Source organism: Sycon ciliatum, chromosome 7 (assembly GCF_964019385.1).
Source record: "Sycon ciliatum chromosome 7, ocSycCili1.1, whole genome shotgun sequence".
NCBI classification, from domain to species: domain Eukaryota; kingdom Metazoa; phylum Porifera; class Calcarea; order Leucosolenida; family Sycettidae; genus Sycon; species Sycon ciliatum.
The window spans coordinates 14,479,460-14,493,956 of record NC_088649.1 but is presented as its reverse complement, the minus strand read 5'-3'; the positions used below and the strand labels follow the sequence as shown (position 1 = coordinate 14,493,956).

The window sequence follows — 14,497 nt, the reverse complement described above, 5'->3', positions numbered from 1 at the left end:
AAGGACCCGTGGTGAGAGACCACGACCGGTCGTCCAAGTCTACACCGAATGTATCAGCCATATCTATTTACTGAGAATAATGTAACAACTCCTCCACAAACGCTTCTACAACTGACGTCTTCTTCATCCCCAGATAGGCGTTAGCCTTTGGGTAATCCTGAAATAAAGATTATTATTATTATCCTGGTTTTTTTTCCTCTTGGTGGTTTTGGATAAGAGTTGAAAAGTCCAAAAGGTCAACTGATGACCTTTGCATTACTTGGTATGATTGGATTTTAGCGGATGATGTCGTTATGCAGCTGGAGAGCGAATTCGACAGGAAGAAGGTAAATGCCTTGCTTTGCGGTTCACACCTTCACTTCAGTATCATTACAGTATGGCTTTCACATGTCACTGCGGTGTGGAACTTACAGGGGTTATACCCCTGTTTCAGCACCTGAGGCGGTGCGTCAAGCGCCGCCTCTTTCTTATAATATATTGTGACAAATGGTAAGTGTGCAGTACTCCTAGCTCTCTCCCCCAACAAAAGAGCTCTATGACACTGTGCTTTCTGCGGTTTCTTTCGTTTTTACAGTGGAGAAAGGCTGGTGGGAGGCCAGGCCGTGGCCGCACACCTGGCGGGTGCGGCCCATCGAGCCCGTTACTGGGAGGGCCGGCAAGTCGGGCTGCTGTTGCAGTCCGACTACCGGGACGCCATGGAGCGTATCCGGACCCTGTAAGTAAGCACTGCTCTGTCTACATGTATACTTATCCCCCTCGTTATAGCGATACTTACTTGTTTCGTATCCTCTTGTCTTACCCTGCTTCCGTATTCGTGACACTAATAGTGTTTGTGTGCGCTCATGCTTGGTTTTACAGATGATGATGATGTATGAAGGTCTGGAGCTAGCTGCCGTCTTCGGGATGTGCCATTTGTTTTCAAAATTATTTGTAAGTACTTGTAACAGCTACTAACAGGCGTAGTGTAGTAACTGTGTATGCAGTGTAGTAACAGTGTGTAGTGTTTTGTGATGGTCCTGTGCTATAGCAGTCGTAATGTGTTTTGTGATGGTCCTGTGCTATAGCGGTCGTAATGTGTTGGGCTACTGAAGTACACTGCATGAAGGGATATGTGTGGGTGCTTCGACATATTCTCGTGCTTCCTAAATCCTAGATACGTGTATAGCACTATAACCTAGATGTGTGTGCGCGCGCGTGTGTGTGTGTGTGTGTGTGTGTGTGTGTCCGCGCATGCGTGCGTGTGCGTGCATTGTGTTCTCTTCTACAGACTCATCCAAGTCCATTTAAATAAAAGTGCATTATAGTAAACAGTATTGTGTTTTGTTACAGTGAATATGTGGGGAATGGTGGATATGCCTGAGTGTGACTGGATACCCGCGGGTTGTGACTCTTTGCTGGTCACTCTGGATTCTCCAGTATAGATTCGATGCAGTGCAGAGGGGATTTGCGGTGCGTAGCAACACTGCTTCACTGTGACACCCCTTCAATAATAATTATTGTTTTAATGCATGATACTCCGGGCGTAGCCGGTTGATTCTAACTGTATCCTGATCAAAATAGAAATTTGCATCTAATGGACCTGCATGGACAGTAGGCATTTCCCTAATCGGCCGGGCGAAAAATTCGCCGAAAAACAGTGGTTTTGAAGAAATTACCCATCTTTTCGCCGAATTTTCAAAAATTCGCATGTTGAATTCCCCGAAAACCGATGCTTCAGTGCTTCAACAGGGTGTATGTAAATGTACATGACGTAATGGGAGCGGTGACTTCAAGTACTATGTTGAGCCGAATTCTGATCTTGGAGCTCAACGAGTGCATGGCACGTGAACTCACTTGTTTGCTGCACATCTACGAAGTGCGAATCAGGGAGTAGTATAATGACACATGTACTACTAGTACACCTTGTGTTGCACTGCGTCTTTTCCGCAGGGCCACTGAAAGTCACATGCTCCGCGTGCGTATGCGCGCATGCGCAATATGTCATTCGCTGCATGCAATGCACATCTATGTCGTGCGAATCAGGGAATAGTACGTATTTTACTACTCCCCGGTGCGAATGCACCGAACGTGCACAAGTGCACGTTCGCCACGGAAAAGAACCTTTATGGCACATTTATGGCATGCCAGGGGTCAAAGGTCAAACTCTGGGGGGTCCCGGGGCCAGACCAAGCACGACCGACACAGTGTGCCTTATTTGGCCCAAAGGTCAAAGGTCAAAAAGTGGGCCAGAACCCGCCCCGCACTTACTACTTGCAGTCCTTGTAGACTGTTGGTGGAATGCTACCACTACAATCATGTATTTTAACAGGCCGGTTCATGATCTTCCAAATTGTTTCAGGAGAATGCTGTTGTCCTCGCCGTGTCACGCTTGGTAATATTTTCGCTCTTCACTCTCTTTTTTTCCTATTTTCTTACTGGATTTCCTATTTTTGGTGACATTCACACTCCTTGGATTTTCTAAGGTCAAAGATTATGTTGATTATGTATTGCCCGCCAGACTACCGGGTCAGATATTCTGATATGTCAGTTTTCCAGGCTTGCTGTGTATTCGGTATAGTTTCTAACGAATGTAGCTAGTGGATGTCTTTGGAATTGAATGCCAGGAATCACAAGGCCCTCTGTATGTGTGTGTGTGCACGGGTGTGTGTGCATGTGCGTGTGTGGCGGTTAATTCATCAGCCTTGCAAGCTTGAATGGCGTAATCCCAGCACAAGTTGCTATGTCTAGCATAGCTGTTCGCTATCATCGCTTCCGCGATGGGCAGGTCTGAGGTGTGTGTGTGTGTGTGCAAGTGTAGGGTGTGCATAGGTAACTGTCTTGGCCATTCTATTCCGGGCCGATGTACTCCGTGTGGTGTAGACCAGGTCTGCATTGGTGTTCTTAACTGGCGCTTGTCTTGATCTGTTTCAATCAGAATCAGGGTGCGTTCTTAAATCCTCTCGGAAAAGTTGGAGACTCTCCGAAAAGTTCGACAGCTGTTCTTATATCCTCTCCGACTTTTAGGAGGCTCTCCAAAGCTCTCCAAGCTTCAGAGGTGGTTGAAACTTGAAGATTCCCGCGGTTTGGGATCAGCGCATGCGAACTACGACTAAAAGCCACGTGTTCATCATGAGTGCACGCATTTCCCTTTTCGCATACGCACACGTGCATTACTACATTCATCACTCAAGATCGCGGCCCCTTTGGCGCTTCATTTTGCTTGACATGTGCAAAATATCTCCGAATTGATCGAGACCCGTTCTTGAGTAATCCCAGTTTCTTCGACTTCTCTTTTTCTTCTTCTCCTAGAAGCTGGAGACTATATATAAGGTCAAGAGTCCATAACCCCCCAGAGTGTGCAACTCGTGATCCTTCTCAGCACAAATCAGTGCCGCAACGAAATCCAAACTTCATACGTCATGTAGTGAGTAGCGGATGTACCAGATAAGCACATGGCCCCATCCGCCCATGCTTGACTATGGACCGGATGACGCAAAGTTTGGATTTCGTTGCGCCAGACCCCAACCTGGAGTTGCACACTCTGGGGGGTTATGGACTCTTGATAAGGTCTATAAGAACGCACCCTAAGATCCGCTATCGTTGCTATAAGTATAAAGAGAAAATCTGTGGGTGCACATCCAGTGCATTTGCAGATTTGCATGCTTCTCTTGCGACGGTCGTTTACATGGTAGAGTAGAACCCGGTTAAGGGTCACACCGGATTAGGGATCGGAGCCCGGGGGGGGGGGGGGGGGCACTTGGCATGTACATTGTGCGGGTGATCCTTATACCGGGATTTAATTTCCGGCCCAAGGGGGGGGGGGGAGAGTCCCCCGTCGGTTTCCGAGGAAGCAGTAATTTTTTTCGCTCAAAACTACTTTTCCGGGGTCCATCTTTTCACAAAAAGTCGTTTTGCACACCTTTTTGCCCATCCCTGTACAACTGAGTCCAGCTATGTCCGCGCAGAGTTAGGTGGAAGTAGTATAGGAGGAGGGGGTTCTGGCTCACCTTCCAGGTGAGCCAAAATCGACTTTCTCGATCGGCCCTTCGGGGCCGCTCTCGAAAGTCTCCCCCTCCCCCTATACTACTATACTAAAGGATAGACACCCAAGTACTAATATTACAACTCCAAGTACTAATTTTACACCTCCAAGTACTAATTTTACAACTCCAAACACTGATCCCATGTTGGCTCAACCCAGTTCCAGAAAAGTGAGTCAACTTGCTGTCTCCGAGAAAATCGGAAGTGAGCCAACTTCAGCTTTTTCACTTACCCCATCTTGGCTCACTTCGAGGACTGATGTGGGGTTGGTTTCTGAGCCAACTTTGGGTGGTTCAGCTATGGATGAGGATTCACCACCATCAATCGGTAACTCATACCTATTCCCCATCTCATCATCATCAACAATATATTTCCCATCTTCATACTCTCGTGCTATCTTTTCAACATACTCAACTGTTTCCTGTTTTAGTTTTGCTAAGGGATTGATCATTTCCTCATCTATCTTTTCATCATACTCAACTGCCCCCTGTTTTAGTTTTGTTAAGGAATGGAACAATTCCACATATATCTTTTCTTGTTTTTCTTCATCTTTTTTTATAATCGGTGGTCTCCATCCTGAGTTGAGTGCTGCTCTAGCTCTCACCTCAGCATACTCAACTGTTTCCTGTTTTAGTTTTGCTAAGGGATTGATCATTTCCTCATATATCTTTTTTTGTTTTTCATCATCTTTTTTTATAATCGGTGGTCTCCATCCTGAGTTGAGTGTTGCTCTCACCTTAGCAAGGGTTTCTTTTGTGGGTATGAAAGTCATATTTTTCACCTGATCATCTTTACATGAGGTGGGTGTTTTCGAAAGTGTGAAGGTCCTCATCCTTCTTTCTATGATAATTTTTTTATTTGTCTGTGAAATATACCAGCAGTAATGGGGATGAGAAGAAGAAGGAAAAGGAGGTATATCAAGTTGTTTGATTTTCCCGATGTATTTCCCGATGTTCCCGATGTTGACGTTGGGATTGATGTTGTCGGTATTCCCGATGTAATTCCCGATGTTCCCGATGTTCCCGATGTAATTCCCGATGTAATTCCCGATGTTCCCGGTGTAATTCCCGATGTTCCCGATGTAATTCCCGATGTTCCCGATGTAATTCCCGATGTAATTCCCGATGTTCCCGGTGTAATTCCCGATGTTGTTAGCGTAGTTCCCGATGTTGTTGGAGCTACCGTTGTTGGTATTAACCTTGTTGTTGGCTTTCCCGTTGTTAGCGGTGCTACCGATGCTACTGGTACATTATCAGGAGGAAAAAGTGGTTGAGAAGGAACACAGGCTATATGATCACCCACTACCCAACATATATTCCCAGGAGTTGGAAAGGAATGTGAAACACTACACAACATGATAATTTCTAAGAGAACAGATATCATTTTCAGTTTCAACATTTTTTACTCTATCATAAACCGTTTTCTTTCTCCCCATCAGACTATACCAGTTACATCAAAGGTTGAAGGTGATTTTGGTAGATTGTTCACACCTAGCATATCTGATAATGGTATCGGATCAAATTCTAACCTATGTTGATGTTGTAAATTTCTTGGATCATTTTCAGGGTCAACACTCATCGAACAGCTGGAACGTTTTATGATATATACAACAGCACCAACTATTGGAATAACAATCAGAGATAAAAGATAAAGATTGGGGTCTGTCAAATGACGGTTATCCCCGTTTACTGGTTTCGTCTGATCGTAAGGGGGTTGTGTAGTGATATGGTCTGTTGGTGGTGATGTTTCACTAGGGATGTCAACCGGAGTTGGTCTTTCACTTTGGATGACAGTAGGAGGTTTCGTTGTCAAGCAGAGTCCATCCTTATCCAACGGATCACGAGTACAACCAAGAGTAAATGGTAGCATGGTCAACAGTATTAACAAATGAGGTATTTCCATTTTTATCTACATATAGTGAAGATTTTCAGTACTCATGATAAACCAGCTCCCATTCATCAATGAGATCGTATCCACTCACAGTTGGTAATGTCAATGTGTTGTTGATGAAGGTCAGATATGCCGTTGTTATATCATGTTCAGTAATGTATCGGATTACCGCTTTTTCTCCCAACACATCTCGATAGGATACTTGAAAACGTCTTCTGCTACCACTTGTTTCTTGACCGACTATGAAGAGATCCTCAATGACAATCAGTTTGTTGGTTGGACTTTTGTAAAATTTAATAGGAAAGACATGAAGTGTGGCTTCTGGTGGAGTGGTTGATGAGCTCGGGATGATATTCTTCAATTTTTTGACTTTCACCTTTCCATCCTTTCTGTCAACATACTCCTTTGTTGTTGCTGAGTCATCCTCTGTTGAGTCTCGGAGATTGATGATGTGTTTCAACCCCATGTTAAGATTTCCTTTCATCTGGCTTTCAGTGGGCATTGCTGCTTTCAGTGCGTGAGCTCCTTTTCCACTCGGAGCAGTAGATTCAACTTAGCATGCATTCATTGCATTGTAAGATCGACTCCTGATATAACGAACACCATTGTGCAGGAGAAGTAGTTCTTTATAGCCGAAGTTCGTTATAACAGACATGGACTCACACTATACTGTCCCTCCAGGAAATCGCGATTCCACGGATGCAAGAAATTTCGCGATTTTCGCCCAAACCCGCGATTTCCCGCGTTTTTTGGTTGTTTTCTGCACTATATCTCACTTTTTCTGCACTTTTCACACAGTGCTTTCCATGATCCTGTAGGTTATTTGCACAGTACGACTCGTACTACTCCCGAGTAGATATATGATGCAATAAATTTCGTGATTTGGCCCAAATCCGCAATTTTCTGTAAATAATTCCGCGAATTCCTTGCAAGTTCTGCATCATTCCGCACTTTTCGTCGCATTTTTTGTTGTTTTCTGCCGCAATTTCTTGCGCAAGTTTTCGAGAGTTTTTCCGCAAACTCCCGCAGGGACAGACTATACGAGCGGTAAGTCATGACTGGCAAGTAGTCCATGACAGTGTGGATGCACTTGGTGTACATGCGGCCCTACAAGATTTGGTTTGTTATAAACGAAAACGTTTCGCTATACAGGGTCAATATTGTGTGGGTTCAATCAGGGACATGGATTAGTGTTCGTTATATCACGAAATTCGCTATATGCGAGTTCGTTACAAGTGGAGTCGACTGTAAATGCTACAAGACAGATAGGCTGCGCATTGATCATCACAAGACATCGTGGATGTACGCGTGCACGTCAATGTGTGTGCGTGTGTGTGTGTGTGTGCGTATATGTATATGTGTGTGTGGTAGTGTGTGTGTGTGTGTGTGTGTGTGTGTGTGTATATGTGTGTATGTGTGTGTGTGGTAGTGTGTGTGTGTGTGTGTGTGTGTGTGTGTGTGTGTGTGTGTGTGTGTGTGTGTGTGTGTGTGTGTGTGTGTGTGTGTGTGTGTGTGTGCGTGTGTGTGTGTGCGTGCCAGCTAGTTCCGTTGGTGGGTACACTTATGCCTGATTTTGTTGGGTCTGTTGCCAACGGGCTCGGCTACTTGAAGGTGTGATATTGTACCTGCCACCTTTGTTGGTTCCAGGGTTCATATACTTTCTATTTGAAGTATACATACGTGTTAACCATGGACTGCTTCTGGCTAGATTAACTCTTGTGTAATCATGGTGCTAGTGAAGCTTGTATCAGATCCACTCTGATTTAGCCACCCACACTAGTAGTATTACCATCACTGGGGGCAGGGGTAACTGCAGTTGGATCCGGGACGGATACCCTGATGCCGTCAATCCTTTGTCTGCACCTTGTCCTCACCCACTTACTGAGGTGTGGTGAGCCCAAAAGTGGGAACATTTTCAAGTCTACAACAGAGTCACACAGTTTGGGGATTTCAGGGGGTGTTGGCCGTTGGGCGGTTCAATAGCCAATTGAGTCATCTTTCCAAGATTCTTTTTGAGTCTCTCTCCCCTCTCCCGAGGAGACCCACTTGACCAGTTTTGGCAGTGAGCAACAAGTACAAGTGTGTGTTTGCATGTGTGTGGGCTCGCATGCGTGCATGTGAGTGTGTGCATGTGTGTGCATGTGTGTTTCCCATATGGTGCAGTGGTGTATGTGCAGCGATTTTTAATCGATAGGTTGCGCGTTCGATTCCCGACGGCTATGGTCACACACATCTTTCTTATCTTTCTAGGACTCCTTCTGACTTTTCTTTCATTCTCCTGGGTGGTTACCAACAGCCAGTGCATGCCGGAGTATATGGTGTGATGTGTGTGCGGAAAAAAAATGAAAAAATGAAAAAGATCAAAAATAATTATTAGTGATTCACTGGCCAGAAAAAGCCACTTCATAGCTGTGTGGTGTAGACCAGGCTGAATAGTGGCGGTCAATTCTTCAGCCTTGCAAGCTGTTGAATGGTGCAATCCCAGCACAAGCTGCTATGGCTTCTGCTGTAGCATCGCTATCATCGCCTCCGGTTATGGGCGTCAAATGGTCCAATGGTAAAAATTAATGGTGTGTGTCAGCATCATGCTGCATGTCACTCCAAACCACGAAAGGCCAATGACAACAGATGATTGTTATATAAAATCATTACGGCATGCTACTAAATGTGAGGAGGCGTGAACATGTGCATTTACATTACATTGTGTACATTTTACATCCATACTCGGTGCAGGCATTTGGTGAGGTTCAAGTGAATGAGCTGTTTAACCATTTGTGGTAAGCGATACATCAGCGGTGGTCTCAAGAGAGACCTACAGCCGCTACAGGTCAAAACCTTCTGATCGTGTGACGGGCAATTTGAAGGACAGGCCCAAAATTAGAATTGTAAACAGCCCAGCGAAAACAGAAACATGCATTAATGAGTATAACAAGCTTGGTGGAAAAATCAAAAAATTCCAAAATATGTGTTGCTCTGTGCAACTGATATCGCAGTCCCATTTTCACTGTAACCAATAGTAACCGTCATCACAACCCCAACAACGCCGTGTTTACCAAGGTAACGAAGACGAAGAGTGGCATGGAGGTGGCGGCGATGTACGAGGCAGCAGAGTTGCGGGCAGCCAGCGCGTTGCAGTTGTTTTCCTTGCAGCAGATGGCGCAGAGGGTGGTGTTGGCCGTGCCGGTAGTGTTGCTAAGGGTGGCGTTGCAGCTCTGCTCTCCCATGGTGGAGCCGCACCTTTGCAGCTGCTTCGCGGTGCCGCAGCCTTTCAGCATGGTCGTGTTCATCGTCGGCAGCATGGCCGGCCCTGAAGAGATTGCGCACAGAACAGTGCATGTCAGTCACGTGCCGGTACATGTACACATGCGGACACCGTCTAGTCTGTCGGCTGCGCTTGATTTGCCCCACTGGCACGGCCAGCTCACGCGTCCCCTACCATTGATTGTTACTGTTTCCGGTTTCAAAGTCTGAAGAAAATGTTGAACGGTCTCTGCTTGGATAACAGCAAGAGTACATACCCCCCCCCAAGAGTGTGCAGCTCGAAATATGGGTGCTGTCCGGGCAGAATTTCAAGCTGACGTCATTTTATGATGCAATGCGTACACGGATTATCACATATTATCAGACGAATCCGGAACCTGTGGTGGACCAAAACCCATCTGATCCTGTACAAATTAGTGCAAAGAAAAACGCGCGTGAATCGTTGACACCGGTACAACTGTTGTAAACCACTGGTGCAAGGAGCATTGGAGCATTGCATCATAAAATAATGACGTCAACTTGAAATTCTGTCGCGGTTCTAGTATGTACTGTTGATGACATCTACAGCAAAGCTCAGTGGCCAGAGCATCTCTGGCCTCAAGCGAAGGTCCCTGGTTCGAGTCCTGGTGGTGACAGTCGATTTTTTCTTCATACTCTTCCCGTTTGCATCTTTACCCCCAAACCAATGAATGTTTCCTGGTTCCATTTTCCTTTTTCCTCAATCATAAAATCATAGGTAGAGTTGTGATTGACGATGAAAAAACTTCGCACATCAATTTGATCTCGTTCACCTACCGGTGATGGTACCCAGGTACCAGGCGTCTGCATGTCTGGATGGGACAGTGGGCAACCATGAATCGGACTAGTCTGGCTGCGGCATACACATATGTACATGTACATGACTGTATATTTAAATAACAAGCATTGTTTGGTTGACAGCAGGGAGTCGCCAAATACGGTATTTGACGACTCCCTGGTTGACGAAGGCGGAGGATGCACTGTGCTTGACAAAACAGTGTAGTAACGTGCGTTTCTGAACATTCAAGCGGTGCTGATGCGGACCCCGCAAATACTGCAGTGAATCCTGTCAAGGCGACCGCTCCGATGAGGTGACCACCTGCCTTAAAAGACCACTAAAACCAGGACCAAGGGACGCTATTTCCAGTCAAATGACCCTGGATAAGGGCAGATTTCCACTACGATACCGTTATGTCGTCGGGGGGGGTTATGCCTCGACGTGCGTGCCGTGAGTACTACCCATGATGATTTGCTCACGTGAGGGGCAGTTTTGGCGCGAGTTCATTCCGTGGCTCCTTCTGTACCGCGCCGTGGCCATTCCGGTGGCGAGGGCCTCTGGGGGATGGAAATGGCATGCCGTGGTATTCCGTGAGGTAGAATACACTGTGTAGTAGGTATTTTACTACTTCCCGATAGGAAGTTTTTTTTCTTTTGTATTTGTGGTACGAAGTTCTTTCTTGGCTTTTTCGATTGGTTGATTTTGAGCTTTCTCCAATTATCTCCCCCACTATTTTCCGTCCAGACCAAAGTCAGAAATTGGTTAAAATGGTGATCTGTCCACTGATTGGACCTTCCAGCTTGGAAGGTTCAAGGTTATGGTACCTTCCGAGCTGGAAGGCTGTTGGCTTACGCACTGGAGATGTGTTAGAGCTACATAATGTCCACACAGCACGCGCTAATTACCAGGCTACTGTGTGGCGACTGGCTTTGCAACCGAAGCCCGATGTGCCTACGCCCATCGGCAGAGGATGGATTCAAGACAGCGACGGTAAGTTGTTCCGATAAATAATTAGCACCGATAATGTACCCAACTTTGGATCAAGTTATGCGTGAGGAAATTTACACTTGTGTAATTATTATGGTATGGTACGCGTCTACAAAGGCTACAGTGGAGTCTGCGGATATTGAGAAACATACTGCAAGGTTGAAAGAATTGTAATTAGCAGATAAAAGGATAAAGGATACAGTGCTGCCCTTCCCATTTAACCAGATATCTATGACTGTCTACTGCAAAAATATACGCGATGAATAAATTAAGGGGGCACATCACCCAAAAATTCGCTGAAAAATCGAATTTGTAAATTCATATTGAGTGCTACGTCAGTTGAAAGAGCATGAATAGCTGCAAATTCTCTGAAAACTGTGTCCCTATCTGACCAGCCGTTCAAGAGTTATGGCCGAAAATGTGCCCTTGCAAGGAAAGATTTTTTTGTTGCATGCTGTCATTTGTTGGCAGCACTGTATTTGAATGTGAGCAGACCGTGCGCAACTTGTCGTATTATGGAAACACGCGAAAGTGTGCAGAATTTTGCCCCAAGTCCAAAAAAGTCCAAAAAATCACGTTAAAAAACCACGTGCAGCAGGACTTTTGCCAGCACCCTCGTGACGTTGCAGATATGTGGCTTGATTATTGTAGTTGACGTTGATTTAGTGACTTTGGCAAGTTTGAGTCGTGTCAAGAAGTCAGGTAGGATTCAGTACTAGGCAGTAGTGAAACGTGAGTGGCAGTCTTTGCCGGTTTCTGAGGGCATCCTGGATTTGGTTTGCAGCGCTGTGGAAATGGCTTGCTGTGGAGGTCCCAGCACTGGATGTTGTATCAAAGGTACGACCTCGTAGCACGTGCCAAACCTAAAAAAATTCAAAAATTGCCTTGGGTCTGTGGGAGTCCGTGAAAGAACGCCCACTCGTTCCGTTGTGACAGATTCCAGGGCCACGTTGAGGGGCCCTACCCCACCACCCATGGCTGCTTCTGGACTTGTTTTAGGTTTGGGTCCCGCGCACGGACAGAATGGGCACGAAAATGTGAAAAAAATGTAAATGCATTTGTTTGGCTCCTGGGTGGCTCGCACACCGTAGCACTATGCCGGAAATTTGAGTTTTTCCGGCCTGGAAAGCCTGTCAGTGAGACGCAAGAACTTGTAAATCATGTCCTGAGGGCCAGCATAGTGGCAGGAGTGTGTGGTCAAAATTTCACTCAAATCCACTGAGAAACACCAAAGTTACGGTCAATTGAATGCCATATGAAATTTTTGGGTGATGTGCCCCCTTAACTGTCTGTGACAATGTTTGTTTCTTCCTTCAGGCAGAGTTGCTGTGAATTGGACAGAACAGCAGGCAGTGCCAAAAGAACTTCAGAGCCTCATCAGCTGCGGGTGCCGAGGAGTGTGTGACACTCAACGCTGCTCATGCAAGAAGTCATCTCTTGCGTGCACTGACATCTGCCGCTGCGAAGGTACATGCGCAAGTCCGCTCAACAGTAGGCCAGAGCAACCACCACAGCAAAGTACGTCCGGTGACGTATCGCAACTGGAAACTGAGTCCAATCATGCCCAGCCAAACTCAGATTGTGACGACTCGTGTGTCCGATAGTGATGGATCAGCTGCATGTACGAGTGATGATCTCAGCAATGATAACGTTGATAGTGACAGTGCGTCAGTTTGAATTCCTTGCGCAGCTGCCATATTGTAAAGGGAGAAATTAGACATACAAGAATGAATCAAGTTAGAAAACTAACAGTGACAGCAAGGCTCTACAACTAACATACATGCCATGTGGCAATATTCCTAGATTTTGTATATGGATAAACATTGTGTGTACTATTGTACTACAGTAAAACCTGGTGTAAGCGACCTCTCGTTTTACCGACCACCTACGACCGTTTTTCCATGCACGGACAGTGCTACACAGACACTGTGGGCTGGATGTGCGCACGTGCACGGCATCATTGCAGCATATCATCATATTGAGAAACAGTTTGTGTAATATACAGTGTAAAATTGTACTACCGTAAAATCCCGCCAGAGCGCCCCTACCTCCTCCGCTTCAGGTGGGGAGGGGCAGATGGGCGAGTCCTGCTTGCCGCATTCAGTGCTACATGAAAAAGTACTCACCCTACGAAAACTGTTCGTGCATCTCGTACACCGACCAAAGGTCAAGAGCCAGGAGTCGAACAGACCCGACAAAACGCAGGGTTTGTGCGATCCCTGGTCAGGAGGGTGGGCACTGTTGCGTACATTTCCAACGGGGTCGAGCACGCGTCTGCAGTGCAGTACGGCATCACAGACTGCAACAAAGTCATACGAGGATACAATCAATCACGTCCCTGACAAGAAGTCAGGGAGGGGCGGATGGGAGAGACGGGGCGCTCTGGCGGGATTTTACGGTACTTTTAACTATTTTACCAGGATGCGCGAATCATTGCAGCATATTCCTTTTGTATATTGATAAACATTGTGTGTGTGAGATACTATTGTATTACTTTTTGTTGTTGTCAGAAGTTTAATTATCAGTACATGATGATCTATTTTAATATATTTTACCTGGAGGTGCGCATCATTGCAACATATCATCATGTACTGATAATTAATCTACTGACAATTATTCAAGTGATGAACTGAACGAATATTTCTTGAGAAATATTTCTTGAGAGAGATGCAGCGAGGACATAAACTGACACGTTATTTTGTTCTTTTCATTGGATACCAGAATCAGTGTACCAACACAGAAGTGCATTGTTATTGAACATTGAATATTGATATCAAACTCACAATGTGTCTTCTTTTTTGGGAAATTTATTTTTCAAGTTCGTGATTCAAGACAAAATACTGGCTCACCTTGTGCCGGGGAGTTGGTAGTATTCCATAGGATGGGGCTTCAGCAACTACAGCATTGGCTCGGGCTTCAGACTCGACACCACTAATAAGTAATCCTTCAATCGATTCGAGACGAGTCGAGTGCTATTACTAGTGTTGACAACGTTTTTTGAAATAATTCAAAAATACTGTACTATACTGATGCATTTCCCTCACTGCGCGTAAAATGCTTCATGTGAGCGTGCCCAATCAATGCTCAGGTGCACGAAGATCTTGAAATCGGCGAGGAGAAATTGGCATGAAAACCCCCTCGTAGCAAGCTTATGGCACAGCTTTCAGGAGTCCGACAAGTGAATCCATGCTACCAAACCCCTTCCCTATCTAACTGGACCATGCCCAAATCCTCCTTCCAAAGTGGCACACCAACTGCGAAAAATTGATTTCTCAGAATCCGGATCCCGGACTAAATCGAAGATCTGCTCAAAAGCCCGGAGCTGCAAAAAACTCAACTCATCTCCGGTGTGTCGAAAACACAGCTACCCTGCGGACGATGCTGCAGCCGGTGGCAAGCTAACGCCTGTTCGCCAATGGTGGGACAATCTCGTCAGCCAAGGTCCTGGGTATGGCTACCACTGCAATGCCCAGAAGTCACTCCTCCTGGTCAAGCCCTCCAGGTACGCAGCTGCTATCGAGATGTTCGAGGGGACCGGTGTGC

General features: G+C 45.9%; 2 long non-coding RNA genes across 2 annotated transcripts; one reads left to right on the top strand and one right to left on the bottom strand.

Moving 5' to 3' along the window:
• The first annotated feature begins 394 nt into the window (after positions 1-394).
• On the top strand, positions 395-1,308 carry LOC135820603 (uncharacterized). Its single transcript, XR_010554134.1, has 4 exons — positions 395-489; positions 575-715; positions 859-930; positions 1,268-1,308. It is a non-coding gene; the product is annotated as an uncharacterized LOC135820603 (long non-coding RNA).
• Positions 1,309-12,241: 10,933 nt separating this feature from the next.
• On the bottom strand, positions 12,242-14,199 carry LOC135821927 (uncharacterized). Its single transcript, XR_010554422.1, has 3 exons — positions 13,804-14,199; positions 13,081-13,253; positions 12,242-12,644 (listed from the first exon to the last, which is right to left on the bottom strand). It is a non-coding gene; the product is annotated as an uncharacterized LOC135821927 (long non-coding RNA).
• Positions 14,200-14,497: the final 298 nt, after the last annotated feature.